The sequence below is a fragment of the Notamacropus eugenii genome, chromosome 4, assembly GCF_028372415.1.
Source record: "Notamacropus eugenii isolate mMacEug1 chromosome 4, mMacEug1.pri_v2, whole genome shotgun sequence".
Taxonomy (NCBI): domain Eukaryota; kingdom Metazoa; phylum Chordata; class Mammalia; order Diprotodontia; family Macropodidae; genus Notamacropus; species Notamacropus eugenii.
The window spans coordinates 69,646,984-69,663,042 of record NC_092875.1 but is presented as its reverse complement, the minus strand read 5'-3'; the positions used below and the strand labels follow the sequence as shown (position 1 = coordinate 69,663,042).

General features: G+C 41.9%; 2 long non-coding RNA genes across 2 annotated transcripts; one reads left to right on the top strand and one right to left on the bottom strand.

Moving 5' to 3' along the window:
• Window positions 1–120: 120 nt before the first annotated feature.
• On the bottom strand, window positions 121–3,836 carry LOC140499850 (uncharacterized). The gene is made up of 2 exons (XR_011965562.1): window positions 3,681–3,836; window positions 121–471 (listed from the first exon to the last, which is right to left on the bottom strand). It is a non-coding gene; the product is annotated as an uncharacterized lncRNA (long non-coding RNA).
• A 6,770-nt stretch (window positions 3,837–10,606) lies between these two features.
• On the top strand, window positions 10,607–15,654 carry LOC140499851 (uncharacterized). Its single transcript, XR_011965563.1, has 3 exons — window positions 10,607–10,777; window positions 11,977–12,062; window positions 13,980–15,654. It is a non-coding gene; the product is annotated as an uncharacterized lncRNA (long non-coding RNA).
• The last annotated feature ends 405 nt before the right edge of the window (window positions 15,655–16,059 follow it).

Here is a 16,059-nt window from a genome sequence, read left to right as displayed (position 1 = left end):
TCTGCCACTGAAAGTTTTAGAAAGTTGCCTTGAGCAGGGATGTTGCGCTCAAACAGAAATGGGGGCTACTAAACCATGTATAAGGAATTCTGAGGGCCGTACAACTTAGAGAATCACACATGCTCATACATTTCTTTTATTATTACCACACCAACACTTTAAAATCAGATAGGAATTACATTCTAATGTGGTTCAGGCAGCACTCAGGAGGGTTGGAGGCTACATGTGTGGCACCTATGGTCCTGAACATTTACAGTTGAAGCAGTTTGCCCCAGGATCACACAGCCAAGATGTGTCAGACCCCCAGTTCAGCTTCCATGACAAGTCGCCTCGATGTAACTGAGAGTTATTATTGTCGGAGGACCAGCCTAAGTCAAAAGACTCTTCTCTAGCAGGTTAATCACCAGGTGATGATTGTTTTTTTTAGTTACACAGGCTCAAGAAACCGCTGTCTATTAAAGCAATGAGAGGCTGTAAAGGAAGAATCCACAGTCATTGAAATTGCAAACAGTCATTATTAACATGTATATAGGCTTTAAAAGATAGCTTCCTAACTATACAATGGACCTCTTCACTGAGGTGACTGAAAAGAATGCTTAGGAAGGAGTAGTCTGGTCAACTCATTTCCAGAAACATTCAGATGATTGACACACGTTTCTTTAAGGGAGAAAGGGAAATTTCTAGGATTTTTGATCCATTGACTCCTCTTTGAGGATGTTTCAATGCAACAAACATTTATTAAGCTTCTCTTAAGCATTTATGAAGCCCTGCTATATGCCAGGCACAGTGTTAAATGGTGAAAATTCAAAGACAAAAAGGAAATAGGCCCTGTCCTCTAGTAGCCCATTTTCACCTGGAAAATATCTCCTTCAGGGCAGGAACAGTTTCCTTTTTTGTCTTCCTATCCCCAGCACTTAGTATGGTGTCTGGTACAAAGCAGGGCTTGCTAAATGTTTGTTGATTGATTAATTGACTGGAGAATGTAACAAGTTCACAACTAAAGAAAACGTAAATTTCAAGAGGGAGACGTGTGTTGGGAGCTGTTTAAGGAATGGGTCGGGAAAGGTCCATTGTAAGAGGTGACCCCTGAGCCCTGGCTTTGAGGAAACCTTGGCAATCAACGAGGCAGAGGGGAAGAAGAAGAGGAAACATTATCAGGAAATAAAATCTGGTACACAAGGAACAGTTTGACAGATGGAGACAGTGGAGAAATATGAAATGAGACTGGAAAGGTAGGTGAGAGGCTCTAGATGCCTACCTGAGGATCTGGGAGCAAGACATCAAGGTTCACCAGCTAGAGAGAGCCCTGTCTCAGGACTCAGAATACCCAGGTTTGAATCCTTGCTCGATCATTTACTATTTGTGTGACTTTGGGCAAGTTATTTATTTAATCTCTCTGGGTATCAGTTTCCTCATCTGTAAAATGGGGGAGGGAGGAAGAAATGACCTCTAAGGTCCCTTCCAGCTCTAAATCTGGGAAACTCTGACCCCAGAGATAAAGGTGACAGGACTTCAGTGGCAGTCTTGGAGAAGACAGTTGAGTTCATTTTTAAAGAAATCTTTATTAGGAGAGATTTTGTGGACATAGACTCAATCAGACTTCACAACTTGATTAGAAGTTGGAGATGAAGGAAAGAGAAGACTATAGCATGATTCTGAAATTGCAGACCTTAAAAACTGAGAAGACAATGGAACTAATGGGCAAGTTTGGAAGAGAGAGTCAGAAAAAGCTTAAATGAAACTAAAGAATATGTTCCATTGACAGCTAGGAAGAACTATCAATTGCTCCAGTATCACCCTTCTAGGGTTACCTCAACTCTATACTTCTTTTTTTCATCTTGAAGATGTTTGTTTTATTTTATTAATTTAGTTTTAGTTTTTATCATTCATTTCCATAAGATTTTGAGTTCTAAATTGTATCCCTTCTGTCCCCTACCCCCTCCTCAAGAAGGCATGCAATCGGATATAGGCTCTATACCTTCATTTTAAACATATTTTCACATTAGTCATGTTGTAAAGAAGTATTAGAACCAATGGCAGAAACCATGAGAAAGAAGAAACAAAAGGAAAAAAAAGAGAGAGGAAGCAAATAGTCTGCTTCCCTCTGCACACAGACTCCATGGTTCTTTCTCTGGATGTGGATAGCATTTTCCATTGTCAGTCTTTTGGAGCTGTCTTAAATCCTTACATTCTTGAGAAGAACCAAATCTATCAAAGTTCTTCAGTGCACAACGTGACTATTACTGTGTGCAATCTTCTCCTGTTCTGCTCACTTCACTCAGCATCAGTTCATGTAAGTCTTTGTAGGTTTTTCTGAAGTCTGCCTACTCATCATTTCTTATGGAACAATAGTCTTCCATTACATTCATATACCTCAACTCTATCTCCCCCTTTTGGAATGAAAACTCCTTGATGGTAGGGGTTATCTTTTTTTTTTTTTAAGATTTTTATTAATTAGCAAGCATTTACTTAAGCATCTGCTGGGAAGAAAGAGGAAGAGCAGTCCTTGTTCTCCAGGAGCTCCCAGTCTATTGTTTTTCACATTACCCAGATATTCTCCTGTATCCTTCTCCCCATCATCCTCTGAGAGCCATCCATTATAACAAATAATTTTTTTAAGAAAAAGAGGGAAAATAGAAAAAAAATTCAGTAAAACCTATCAATGCACTGAAAAAAATTTTATACAGCGTTATAAACAATGTTTTATTCCCACAGATCTGGACTTTTGCAAAAGATTAGAAGTGTAGGGGGTGGCTAAGGTTGGGGACTGAGGGGAAAGGGGAGAATCTTCTATCTCTTCAATGAACCCAAGCTTGTTCTTTTTAAAATTTATCTGGTTTTTGTATCCTCAGCACTTAGTACAGCACCTGACAAATAGTAATTGATTAATAAATGATTTTTGATTCATTCACATTAAGTTTGAGACTTTGCCCCACAGAGCAAATCAGATGACAAGTCCCGTCCTTTCTACCTTTGAGGAATCTCCCATTTAAGGCCCCCTCCTCTCCTCTGATACTGCCACCCCTCTAGTTCGGGCCCTTACCACCTCACAGCTGACAACAGCCTGATGGTGAGTCTGCCTGCTTCACATCTCCTCCCATTCCTACTCAATAAATTCTGGTGACTCCCCATCACCTCCAGGATCAAATATAAAATCTTTTTTTAAGCCTTTCATAACCTAGTGCCCTCTTCCCTTTCCAGTCTCCTTACACTTTACAACACTCCACGCATTACAATAGTCTAAAATCCAGCTACACTAGCCCTCTTACATTTCCTTGAACTCAACTAACTGTGGAACTCTGTCTTCTTCCCCTAGGTGGTTTCCCAAGCCTGGAATGTTCTCCTTCCTAGTTTTTGACTCCAGGCTTTCCCAACTTCCTTCTGGACTCAGTTCCTATCCCACCTTCTGCTGGAAGCTTTTCTCAGAGCCTTCTCTTGTAGATTACCTTCTATTTACATGGAATATGAACCTTGTATATGTATAGGGGTCTCCCCACCCCCCAAGACTGTGAACTCTAAGAAGGGGGAAGGGACCGAGTTTTGCCTTTCTTTTTGTCCACATCCCTAAGCACTGTGCCTGGCTCATAGTAAGCTAGTAATCAAGGTCTTTTCTTCTAGGTTCTGACACTTTCTTCAGTCCTTTCCTCCCTCTCTACCTTCAGGACTTACAGCATGCTTACCCTCCATTCCAAATTCAAAAGGCATGAACAAATATATCCTTAGAGTCAGTGTCTCAGAGATCCACATCTCTTCCATCCCTAAGAAAAAAAATGAGTTGCTGAGTCTCACTGGCAAAACTGAACTCTGCCTTCTCCAGCACAGGAAATGAGTCAGCAGGGAGAAGCAGTGGAGACAGAAACATGCTGAAGTCATGGGCGGAGATAGTACTCCCCAGGCTATCGGGCAATAGGAGGACTAAACTAACCTTTCCTGGGCCTCTTCTGTAATCCGGCCACGTTGGGAGACCCCACTTTGGAATACATGTATCAGTGGACAGGACAAACGCTGTGTAAGAAGGAAGCTTGATAATGTGTAACGGTAACCCCAGATGCTAGGCTAACCATTAAACTGTGTTCCCATGAAGTCTCTTGTGCTTTTTGCCTCCTTCCAGGCCCAATTCAACTCCCATCTTCCCCAGGAAGCCTGGAAGGCCCAGCCTACTGAAATGAAAACAGCCCCCAACCTGGCCCCAGGACCCCTGGATCCTCGAAGAGGCATCTTTGTATAGTGGCTTCAATTTCTGTCTCTGTACATGAAAAAGGTTGGGTCCTCCCAGCTATGAAATCCTAAAATTCTCTGACCACTCTAGCACACAAGAAGCATTCCCACTAAACTATTTTTGGGCTTACTATTTGCACCATGAGCCAACACATAGTGGACAATTGTCTTATTTCTTAGTTATTTTTACTTCCATGTATGTCTGGCTTGTTGACTTATAAGAACCCAGTGGCAAAGGGTGGGGGTGTTTTACTGCTTCCTATCCCCCTACATTGCCTAGCACAGGCAAACAGTCTGCCATTGAGTTATAGGATGTCGGAGGGGGTAGGGAACACAGAGATGATCTGCTCCAACTCCCTCATTTTACAGAGAATGAACCAGAAAAGGGAGACAAGCTGCTCAAGGTTACACAGAGAAAGTCAGTGGTAGGGCTAAGATTAGCCCTCAGGTCTCCCAACTCTCTACCCTGCTGCTATTTTTTCCCACCCTTGTACCATTGTTGGTCATTTTTTTCCTATCTCTTATCTCACCAGTGCTAAAGGCTCTTACTCTCTAAAGTTAAAAGAAACACCCACCATTCTGGAAAATTATTTGGAATTACATTCAAAAAATCACTAACCTGGGGCAGCTAGGTGGTACAGTGAGTAGAGTACCAGCTCTGGAGTCAGGATGACCTGAGTTCAAATCTGATCTCAGATACTTGCCACTTACCAGCTGTGTGACCTTGGATAAGTCTCTTAACTCCAATTGCCTTGCCTTTCCCCTTCAAAAATAAATCACTGAACTGTCCATATCCTTTGCCTCAGAGATACCACAGCTGAGCATAGATAGCCCAGGAGGTCAAGGCCTGAGACAAGGAGCTTTAATTTCTGACAGCAATTTTCTGTGGTAGCAAAAAACCTGGAAACAAAGTGGTTGCCCGTCAGTTGGGAAATAGCAAAATACAGTGTAGCATACAAATGTAATGGAATATAATTTTGCTGTAAGAAATGATAAGCCTAAGAAAACATTCCTACCTCCCTTTCATTTTTATAGAATGAATGAAATACTATTCACAAAAGTTTTCTCACGGGGCCAAGTACTGTGTGGAGCAGTGTGGATACAAAGACACAGGGTGAAACTCTTGCGGAATATTGAAGATCCTGATATTTTGATGAACTGCTTTTTCTTTTTTTTTTTTTACTTCCCAATCTTTCTTTTTTCCTTTATTACAACAGTAGTTAAGCCTTTCTGATGAGGTTTTAGCATGGCAGCCCTCTCCCCCAACATCCCTAATATGAGGAATTAGGGGAAACCAGTGGACTTCTCAAGATTTACTGAGTCATCCCAAAGTACCAAGACCATTAACAGAGAGCACATGTTATTGGAAGTGGCCCAGACCCAGGTCTGTTCCTATGTCCCAGTATACAGTCTTGTTTATACAAGAGATGTGTATCTGGGGAAGGGGGGTTGGGGAGAAAATGGTGGTGATATAAAAACAGAAGGTATGAATAATTTTTAAAAATAAATTTTATTCCTATCTATTCCTACCCCTCCCAGAGAGTCATTTCTCATTGGTTGGTTGTTGTCCTTCATTCTTGAAGAGGACCAAAATGACCTCACTATGTTAAAGTCAAGTTACAATGTCTGACTATGGTTGATCAGACCAATACGAACTGGGAATGTCCTATCACCGGTCAGGCACAAATAGTCCATATTATGCATCTAGAGTTTTTTTTGAGCTACTTCAATTCTGTTTTGCTCATAGCACCTTCTCGGATGAGGGTATGCCATATTGGGCAAGTCCTGTGCCAGCATCTCCCAAATGAAGAAAACAATTCTAAAGTTCTTCAGAGAGACCCTGAGAATGTCCTTGTATCACTTCTTCTGACCACCATGTGAGCATTTGCTATCCCTTATACAGAAAATAAGAAGGAAAAAAATTTCCAGCACAATTAACCAACAGATCTGAAAAAGTGTCACATATGCAGTGTCCCATACCCGCAGTCCCCTGCTCTGGCAAGGAAGAGGAAGGAGGTACCTATCCACATCTCTTCTTCAGGGTCAAACTTGGTCATTGTAATTTCTAATCTTTCAGTTTGCATTGTTAATTATTTCAACAGTTATTGTACTTTCTATTTATACTGGCACAATGTGAAATGTATATTGTTTTCCTAATAAGAAAATCTAACATTTACATAGGTATTCAAGTTACCCAAAGTGCCAAACAGATGTTAACTCAATTGATCCTCACAAGGAGATGGGTGATATTATTGTCTTCATTTTACATTTTGGAATAAGGCAAATGAGGCTGAGAATACCATACAGCTAAATATCTAAGTTACAGTTTGAATCCAGGTCTTTCAAACTCCCATCTACAGCATCACTTAGTTGACCTTTACTCTCTATAGAGAATCGGCTTAGCACCATTTCTACATAGCATTCGTCTCACCTAGTCCACACCCAAATGCCTGTCAAAAGAGTCCTTTCAACTATCACTGACTGCGTCCTAGCTCCATGCCAAAACCAGGAAGGGTTTCCACTGCCCTACTGGCCTCCCAGACTCCCTGAAGTTCAGTCTCCTGACCTTTGAAAACTCGAAAGATTGGAACCTCCAGATTAATCTCCTTTACCTACAATGGAAAAAACAAAAGCTGAGCCAGACAGATAACCAAGGCCTGTATTCACATGGCCACAGATCTGTCCTTTGGAGAGAGGACCAACCTTCAGGGTTCTGCTGAAACCAGTTTGAATTGTCAGGGTGAGTATTTAAACCTCTGAAATCAGCAAACACTACAAATCAGGGCTTGGTTTATATTGTTTTATTTTGTTTTTCAATTACTTATTAGTAATGCAGATTCAACTTAAAAGTGTATCCTAGATAAATTTTTTTCAGACTCTATTAAACATATATGACACACCTTTGCCCCAAGACCTCTCCCCTTAAAGCATGCTCCTCATTCTGCTTACTTAAAAAGTTTATAAATTATCTCATGTTTCTTCATATTCGTTGTTTCTTACAACACAACAATATTCCATTACATTTACAAACCGCAACTTGTATATCATTCCCCAGTTGATGGGTATCTATTCTGTTTCCAAATGTTTGAAAACACGAAAAGTCCTATTATAAATATTTTGGTGTGTATGGGGCCATTCTTTTGATGATTACTGTCCTTGGGCAACTAGGTGGTGTAGTGGTTAGAGCACCTGACCTGGTATCAGGAAGACCTAGTTCAAATCCATCCTTGACTATCTACTAGCTCTGTGACCCTGGGCAAGTCACCCCTTCTCTCTGCTCACATTGCCACTACCTTAGCTCAGGTTCTATTCCCTGGACCACGATCCTAATAATTTTGTTGTTGTTCAGTCATGTCCAATTCTTTGTGATCCCATTTGGAATTCTCTTGGCAAAGATTCTGGAGTTGTTTGACATTTCCTTCTCCGGTTCATTTTATAGATGAGGACACTGAGGCAAACAGGATTAAATGACTTGCCCAGGGTCACACAGCTAGTATCTGAGGCCAATTTTGAACTCAGGAAGAAAGAGTCTTCCTGATTTCAGGCCCAGTGCGCTATCTACTGCACCACCTAGCTGATGCTAATAAGTGCTGCCTACATAATATGTTAAAGTTTGCAAAGTAGTATACCTGCTCACAGCAACCCTGGGAGAAAGGTGTTATTATTGACCCCATTTTACAAATGAAGAAACTAAGACTAAGAGAAATCAAGTGACTTATCCTAGATCACTCGCCTAGTAAGTTTTGGAGGCACTATCTGAATTTATCTAATTCCAAGTCATACAATATATTATACCAGCTTCCTAGTCAGAGTGCTGGATTCTCATCTTTCCCCTTTCCTAAGACACAGGGCTTCCATGTTTTTCCCCCTTCATGGCTTCCTACAAGATAAAATTAGAACTCCTCCGTCAGTTACAACCCTTCTGAAACAAGCCTCCTTTCCCTAGGCCTGTTTGTGTCCTTCACTGTCTCTCATTCCAGTCAGACTGGTCTATTTCCTGTTCCCTGAACAGGACACACCATCCTCTGTTCCACTACCCTGACACAATTTCTCTCCTGTAGGTACTTCTTTTCCTTATCTTAGAATTCTTAGCTTCTTTCAAGGCTGAATCTATATGCCATCTCCAAGGACAAGTCTTTCCTCTTTGCTTTCTGCATTCTCAAATTATCACACATATACTCACTTGTTTAGACACTACATTCCCCTCAATAGAATATAAGCTCCTTGAAGGCAGAAACACATTTTTATATTGTATACTCAGGCCCTAGTACACTGCCCTGCACGTACTGTAAGCATTCGGTAAATCCTTGTTCTATCGCATCAGACATTCTATGTTGTTTTTCTAAGTATTCTGGACTTCTTCAGGTGACTTGTGTTAAATGCATCCCAAAGGAATTCAATTATCAAAATATTGAAAAATACAACTAATTCCTAGGACCTCCGTGAAGAACCCCTGATCTTGGTTAAAGGTCCTATTCCCTCACTATACTTTTTTGTTTGTTTGTTTTTAATACAATTGCCATTAAATAACTTGCCCAGGGCCACATATCTAGTAAGTGTCTGAGGCCAAATTTGAACTCAGGTGTGGGAAACAAGAAAGTTCCATTTTCCACAGTCTTAGGTGATAAGGGTTGTGACTTAGCATGAACAGGGTTAGAGGTCAGAAAGTAATGAGAAGGCTCTAGGAGCTGTGTGAGGAAAAACCTATCAGAGAGGAGAATATGTAATCACATGGCCAGGGAACAGTATCGCAGGAGATCCAAAGTTTGGAAAACAGTATAAGCCCCATCTTTCTGAACATGTGGTAGTGGTCCTGTAACCTTCTTGGGGGGGGCTACCAGGTCATTGTAAAGATTAATAAAAGCTTTTCTGATTTCACAACATGTAGTGTTGTTTGTTTAAGGTAAGCATGTTTCTCACTATTGGGGGCTTGTTGGGTCACTTCTAACATCAGGTCACCCTGATTCCAAGCCTCATACTCTATCCACTGTAACCACCCAGCTGCCCCATGTTATACTTTTTCCTTTGGAAATCTCATTCAGTTTCTACACCTTCAACTTGGTTCATTAGATCCTACCTCCAAAGCAGGAAGGGATCTGAATCTATCTTCTCAGAGTTTAGATTCTGAGGCACCTTCCCCTTTCAGTTTCCAGCCCTGATTTCATGTGTTCAAGAGTCCATTTGAACTGGGAGCAGCTAAGTGGTACGGTGGATAGAGCACTGGGCCAGGAGACTGGAGGCTCTGAGTTCAAATACAGCCTCAGGCATTTACTGGCTTTGTGACCTTGAGCAAGTCACTTGCCTCACTTTCCTCAACTGCAAAATGGAGATATTAATTGCACCTACCTCCCAGGGTGGTTGATAAGATCAATTAAGAAAACAGATAGTGCCTGATCCTATACTAGGTGCTTAGCCAACTTCCAAGGTTTTAGCTACCAGGACCCAGATCCTCTGGATCCTTCTTTTGAATTACTGTTTTCAGCAAGGCATGAACCTTGAAGTCCACCTTTACCTGTTTCCGCTTATTCCTGAAGAGGTAGTATATATTGGCCACTGCATTCCCATAGTAGGCAGGGATCAATGAGTAATAAATGTTTGTTAGCTGATCACAGTCCCATGACTGTTGCCCAGAGGGGAACAATTCCAGAGGAAGGGAGGAGAAAAGACAAGCTCTAGGTCTTCCCTTACTTTCATGAACTTGCAAATCTGCATACAGGCCAAAGGAAAAATTGGACAAATACACCCCCAAACTGCTTCCAGCTCCTGGGGTTGCCCAGCTTCTAAGGGTCCCCAAGTCTGTTTCGTCCTTTTACACACAATGGACAAAAACAGGAAAAGGCTTCCTGGAATCTATGGGGGTGGGGGAGCAAAGGAAGGGGAGAATGGTGGCTAAGTCACCCCTCCTAGGAGGCAATATGATTGATAAGGCAATGAGGAAGCTGTGCTGAGCTATTAACTCTTCTTTGCCCATAAATCAATCAGAGAAAACAAAATTTATGAGGTCATCCAGCCCTGATTCAAAAATCTATTTCTTAAGGGAAGGCTGGTAAATAAGATTCAGCTGAATCCCATTTACATGAATATTCCATCGTAGAACGGCAGAAGTCTATACCCCCTCAAATAAACAGTGGGTCCCTAGATCCTCCAAATATCTTCATCCCAAATTCTCCGATAACGTTCCCCTTAATAACACGTTTAATGGTCGGTTTCCTTTTCTTTCTTAGGCTGCTGTCTTTGGAGAAGAGATGTCTCTGTTAGGACTTGCAGAGGGGAATATAGACATCCCGGAGGTCACTGCCCCGGGGACACTGCTTCTCTGAAAGCTCTCAGGGAGGGGGAAGGGCCTCCCATGCCGTCCCCCCAGTCCCAGCCCCCTTGGAGCCCTCCAGGGAGTCTGCCGGAGGTTTCCCAGTCCTGCGGTTTCGGAGTCCTCGCAGCTCAAGGTCCTTTTGGCATTCAGGGCTATGCAGAGCTTTGTAAATAAACCTTCGCTTGAAGCTGGAAACAAAGCCGGTGCCCGAGGATTGGAGAATGGCTGAGCAAACTGTGGGAGACGAATGTAAGGGGATATTATTGGGCTGAAAGAAGCAACAAAAAGGGGGAGTGCAGAGGAACATGGGAAAGCATGTGGGAATTGGTGCCGAGTAAACTGCAGAACAAAGTAGCCGGTCAGGGTCAGCGGTGTGACCAGGACTCCGAAAGGCGGCTGCCTCCCAGACTTGACTCTGATTAAGCTTGTAATGGGAGTTCCCCAAACAACCTACGGGGAGGTGAGCTCTTTGTCAGCACTTGAAGTATTTATCGTTTGGGAGTCTACCAGCCACCTAACTTGGGGGAAAGAGGATGTGCTCTTGGGAAGCTTGTGAAGGAGACTAAGTATCTCTGGGTTAGGATTCAGGGACTGGCGCAGCTCCCAAAATGAACTGCTTGACTAGCCTTTATTTTTTTTGCAATACCAAAAAACAAAAATTTAAATGAGATAAAATATGTATTGCCCTGCAACCTCTAAAGCGCTCTAGGGTGGGGAGTGGTAGGGGAAAGGAGAGAAGAATTATTTTATTGACTATACAGTGCAGCTTGGGGAAAAACTCTACACCACTGAAACTCATTTGTACTTAGTTATGCATATTATTATAAATCAAAGAACAAATTCTGGGCTAAAAAATAGCACGGAGCAGACCATGTACCTCTCCCCACCCCCTACTCAATAAACTCTAGGGTGTCCTTTTTACCTCCAAGATCAAATATAAAATCTACTGCTCTTTCAAGTCCTTCCTACCTTCCAGTCTTCCTTTGATCTCTTTTCCTCCGTGATCCAGCTACACTGGCCTATTTGCTAATGCTCAAACATGCTTACTAATAATCCTCCAGGTCCCAAATTCATTACTTTGTACTGGCTGCCCTCCACGCCTGGAATGCTCTCTCCCTCCTCACCTCTGGCTTGCCAGCTTCCTACAAGGTTCAGTTCAAATTCCCACCTCCAGCAGGAGGCTTTTCCAGGTTGGACCCCTGCCCTCCCCCTCCCCCAGCACCTTCTGGAAGGGGATTATCTTTGGTATTGCTCCAGCGTGCCTCCTTATCTACACGTTGTCTCTCTCCTCTCCCCTCCCCCTCCATCCTTTCTACGTCTGCTCCTTGGAGGGAGGGGCTTTGTTTTGGCCTTTCTTTGTATTCCAGATGTGGAATTCTTGAAGTGGGAAGACTGGGGGCCTCTTGTCCTCGGGAGAATCCCTTTTCATTGACCTATCTTGGTTTCAGATCGGAAAAAGGGATCTCAGAAGTCATCTAGTCTAACCTGAATCTCAAGGATGTTAAGGAACTTACACAAGGAATTGAAACAAGAGGTAGGATTTGAACCCATTTCCTTTAGTGGTATAGTATATTGAATACTGGAGTCAGGGAGATCTGAATTCACATCTTGCCTGAGAAACTTACTAGATGGAAATCAGTTAATTGGTTTAATCATTTAACCTATTTGCCTCAATTTGCTTATCTGTGATGGGGATAATGTCAAATTCCTACTATGTGCTAAGTACTCAGAATGCAAAGAAACCCAAGAGCTCACAGTCTCAGTTGGGGAAATAACGATATACATACAAGAAATATTGTTTTTGTTGTTTTTCTTTGTTTTCTGTTTTCTTTCTTCTTTGAGGCACTTGGGGTCACACGCTAGTGTCTGAGACAAGATTTGAATTTGGGTCCTCCAGACCACGTGGCTGGGTACTCTATCCACTTCACCACCTAGCTACCTCTTGTCCTTTTTTTTCTAAGGGAACTCATGACATCATGGGTGATGTTTTTGATTTTAGAGTGAATTGAATTTAGTGAGGCAGAGTTGCACAAAGTCATCAGCCTCCTTCTCTCTCTTCCGGAGTCATCATAGTCAAGATGACTGGCTATGGCCTAGAATTTAATGGATGACTTTGGCATCTTTCATGTCTAACCAAACTCCAAGGTCCACAGCACCTTCTTGGAACATGGCCTTTGGAACAAATTCTTCTCATCTGACCATTCTACGGGGGAAAGTCTTCAAATGTTTGGGGTAGACATCCCCCTAACTTATCAGCAGGTTTGATGCCTGTCGGTTACCCTCTACCTGGTTTAGCCCATCTACCTAAATGGTTTTAGCAGGGTATGACCACTGAATATGCTACAGCTTCTTGGAGCCACAGGTGAGAGCTGGGTGAAGATGGACACCAAAGGTGGATGAACAGCCCTGGAGAGAGCTCAGCAAAGCCCTCCCGCTAGAGGTGCTGGTCCTCCTGAACAAGCCCCACACCTCACATGAAATATACAGGGAAAGTGGAAGGTAATCTCAGATAGAAAGTACTAGAAGTGTGGGAAGACTTTTAAAAGTTATTATTTTTTAAAAAAGTTATTATTTTTAAAAAAGTTATTAAAGTCCCTAATGAAGTTCTTCACAATTCTGGCCCTGTTACTTCCCTTACTTGAGAATCTTCAGCTTCTCTCTGTCACCTGTAGGTTAAAATAACCATTTCTTTGTTTGACATCTTTATAAAGCCTTCTCCATTCTGATTCCATCCCATTTTAACAGGTCAGGTTGCTCTTCGTCATGCATTCTATAACTCCTTCCTGTTCTTTTTATTCTGCATCCCATCTCCTCCCTCTGTACCTTTATAAAGGATGTCCTCCATGCTTGAAATAATAATAATCATAGAATTTATGTAGTGCTCTAAGATTTGCAAAATATTTTAAAATTATCTCATGTTATTCTCACAACAATGCTGAGAGGTTGGTGCTATCATTATCCCTATTTTACAGATGAGGAAACTGAGGCAGACAGAGGTTAAGTGACTTGCCCAGGGTCACACAGCTAGTATCTGAGATTGAATTTGAACTCAGGTCTCTTGGGCTCCAAATCCAGCACTTTACCTACTGTCCTTACCCCTACCTCCACCTCTACTTCTTGTCACATCCAACTCCCTTCAAGGATTAGCTCCTACAAAAGACAATTCCCCAATTCCCCCAATTGTTCATCTACTCCACCCACAACCTTAATGACTGATTTTATTTTGTACGTGTCTTGTATTTGTTTATCTGTGTGTATGAAGAACCTAAGTTCCTTAGAGGCTAGGCTAGAGTTGTTTCTTTTTTACTTTATATATTCAGCGCCCAGAACAGTGCCTGGTACTCAGCAGGCACTTAATAAATCCCAAATTGTATTTAAATGAATCAAATCATCAGCTTTGAGGTAGAAGTTACCTTCAAGGGTCATCTAATTCCACCTATTCATTTTACAGTTGAGGCAACTGAGGCCCTGAGACACAGACTGACTGTCTGAAATCATAAAAGCAGCGAGTTTCAAAGATGGAATTTGAACCTAATGTGGATCTTCCTACCACGGAGCCAGTGTTCTTTCAGCCATACCTCACTGTTTCCCATGCCTGGAAGGCTCTCCCTCCTCATCTCCACCTCCTCACTTCCTTGGCTTCCTTCAAGTCTCAACTAAAATCCTACCTTCTGTAAGAACCCTTCCCAGTCTTCCTTAATATTATCCCCCTCCCTCTTATGATCATCTCCAATTTATCCTGTCCATATTTTGTCTGCATGCAGTTGTTTACATGTTATCTTCCCCATTAGACTATAAGGTCCTTGAGTCCAGGACTGCTGTTTTGTTGGTGTTTTGTTTTTTTCTTTCTTTACATTCCAAGGATCATCCCAGTATCTGGCAGATGGTAGAGCTTAATAAATGTTTGTTGATTGAATTCATCAAGGATTCTGGAAGTTTACACCTTTTCCCCATGTTTTTTTCTTCTGGTGAGAGCAGCTGGTGGGGGATAGGGCTCACCCCCCACCCAGAAGAAATCAGTGGCTCTCCTTTGGCACACCTCCAGTCCTAAGAGCAGAGTTTTTTGCAGGCCTTCGATTTTCTTTTTCACTTTTTCTAAGTAAGTCAATCAATAAACATCAAAGTACCTATTATGCTCCAGGCACTGTGCTAAGTGCCAGGGATACAAAAAGAGGCAAAAGATAGTCCCTGCCTTCAAAGAGTTTACAATCTAAGGTGAGACAACATTCAAAGAAGAATATACAAAGCAAGCTACATATATGATAAACAGGGAATAATTAACAACAGGTCACCCATGTGGCCCCTGAGCAGGAAGAAAGTTAAGAGACAAAGGCATGAAGTAAAAGACCCAAACTTGGACTTGTTGTCTCCTATTACTATGAGTTCTTCAAGCAACAGGCAAGCATGCAACAAGCATTTATTAAATGCTTACTGTATACCGGGCACCGTGCTAACTTCTGGGGATAGAAATATAAGCAAAAAGATAATCCCTGCTCCCTAGGAGCATGCGTTTAATGGGGAAGGAAATAAGCATTTATTAAGTGCTTACTCTGTGCCAGAAGGAAAAAGTCAACCACTCCAGTATCTTTGCTAAGAAAACCCCAAATGGAGTCACAAAAACTGGAAAAAGACTGAATGACAACCATTGTTACCTAGAGAGTTGGTATGGGAGCTAAGAGGATGCCGCTATCTGCATTTGTGGAGACCTAGACATGAACAACACTGAGAAGTTTCCCAGAGTAAACTGACTGGAGGCATCATGAGCTAAAGTGTTTTTGGAGGGTCAGTTTCCAGGGGGTAGTTTACTCAGTGTAAACCCAGAGTTAGAGGGGCGTGGCCATAAATTATAACTCAAAATGACCAATCTCAAGCCTGAGAAATGGATTGATGAATAACAAATTTTTCCTCCTCTTGCTTAGAGAAGTGAGAGACTACAGGTGTGGAATGGTGCCTATGCTCCCAGATGCATTGTTGTGTTTGGTTGATTCTGTTAAACTTCAGGTTTAATTTTCTTTTGTTGTTATAGGAGAGGCGCCAATGGTGGGTATCTATCATAATATAAAAGACACAGGCAAGATTTTTAAAATCTTTACTTTCAAAATAAATTATCTTTTACTTTGTTCATATTTTATGATGTTTAACCTTTTCTTATCCAGAATTCAAGGTTGTCCAGAATCTGATGCCAACCTACCTTTACAGCTTTATTTCTTGCAGGATAATAGGAGAGGATGCTAGGGATGGTTTGATCTGATCCTCTTATCTTAGGATAAGGGGATGAAGAAGAAGATAGAACTTCATCCAGGTGAAGAAACTGAGTCTAAAAGAGTTAATGGGCTTCCCCATCATCACACAGGTAGCAATTAGTAGAGCTGGGAGTGACACCCCTCCCCATCTGACATTCAGATGCAAAGTTCATTTCATTGTAAAATGAGCTACTCTCTGACCCCTAAACTCACCCAATCTCCTCCTACCTTTGAGTCATTGCCCACATCATACCTAAAAATTAATCAATCAAACAGATATTAAGCACA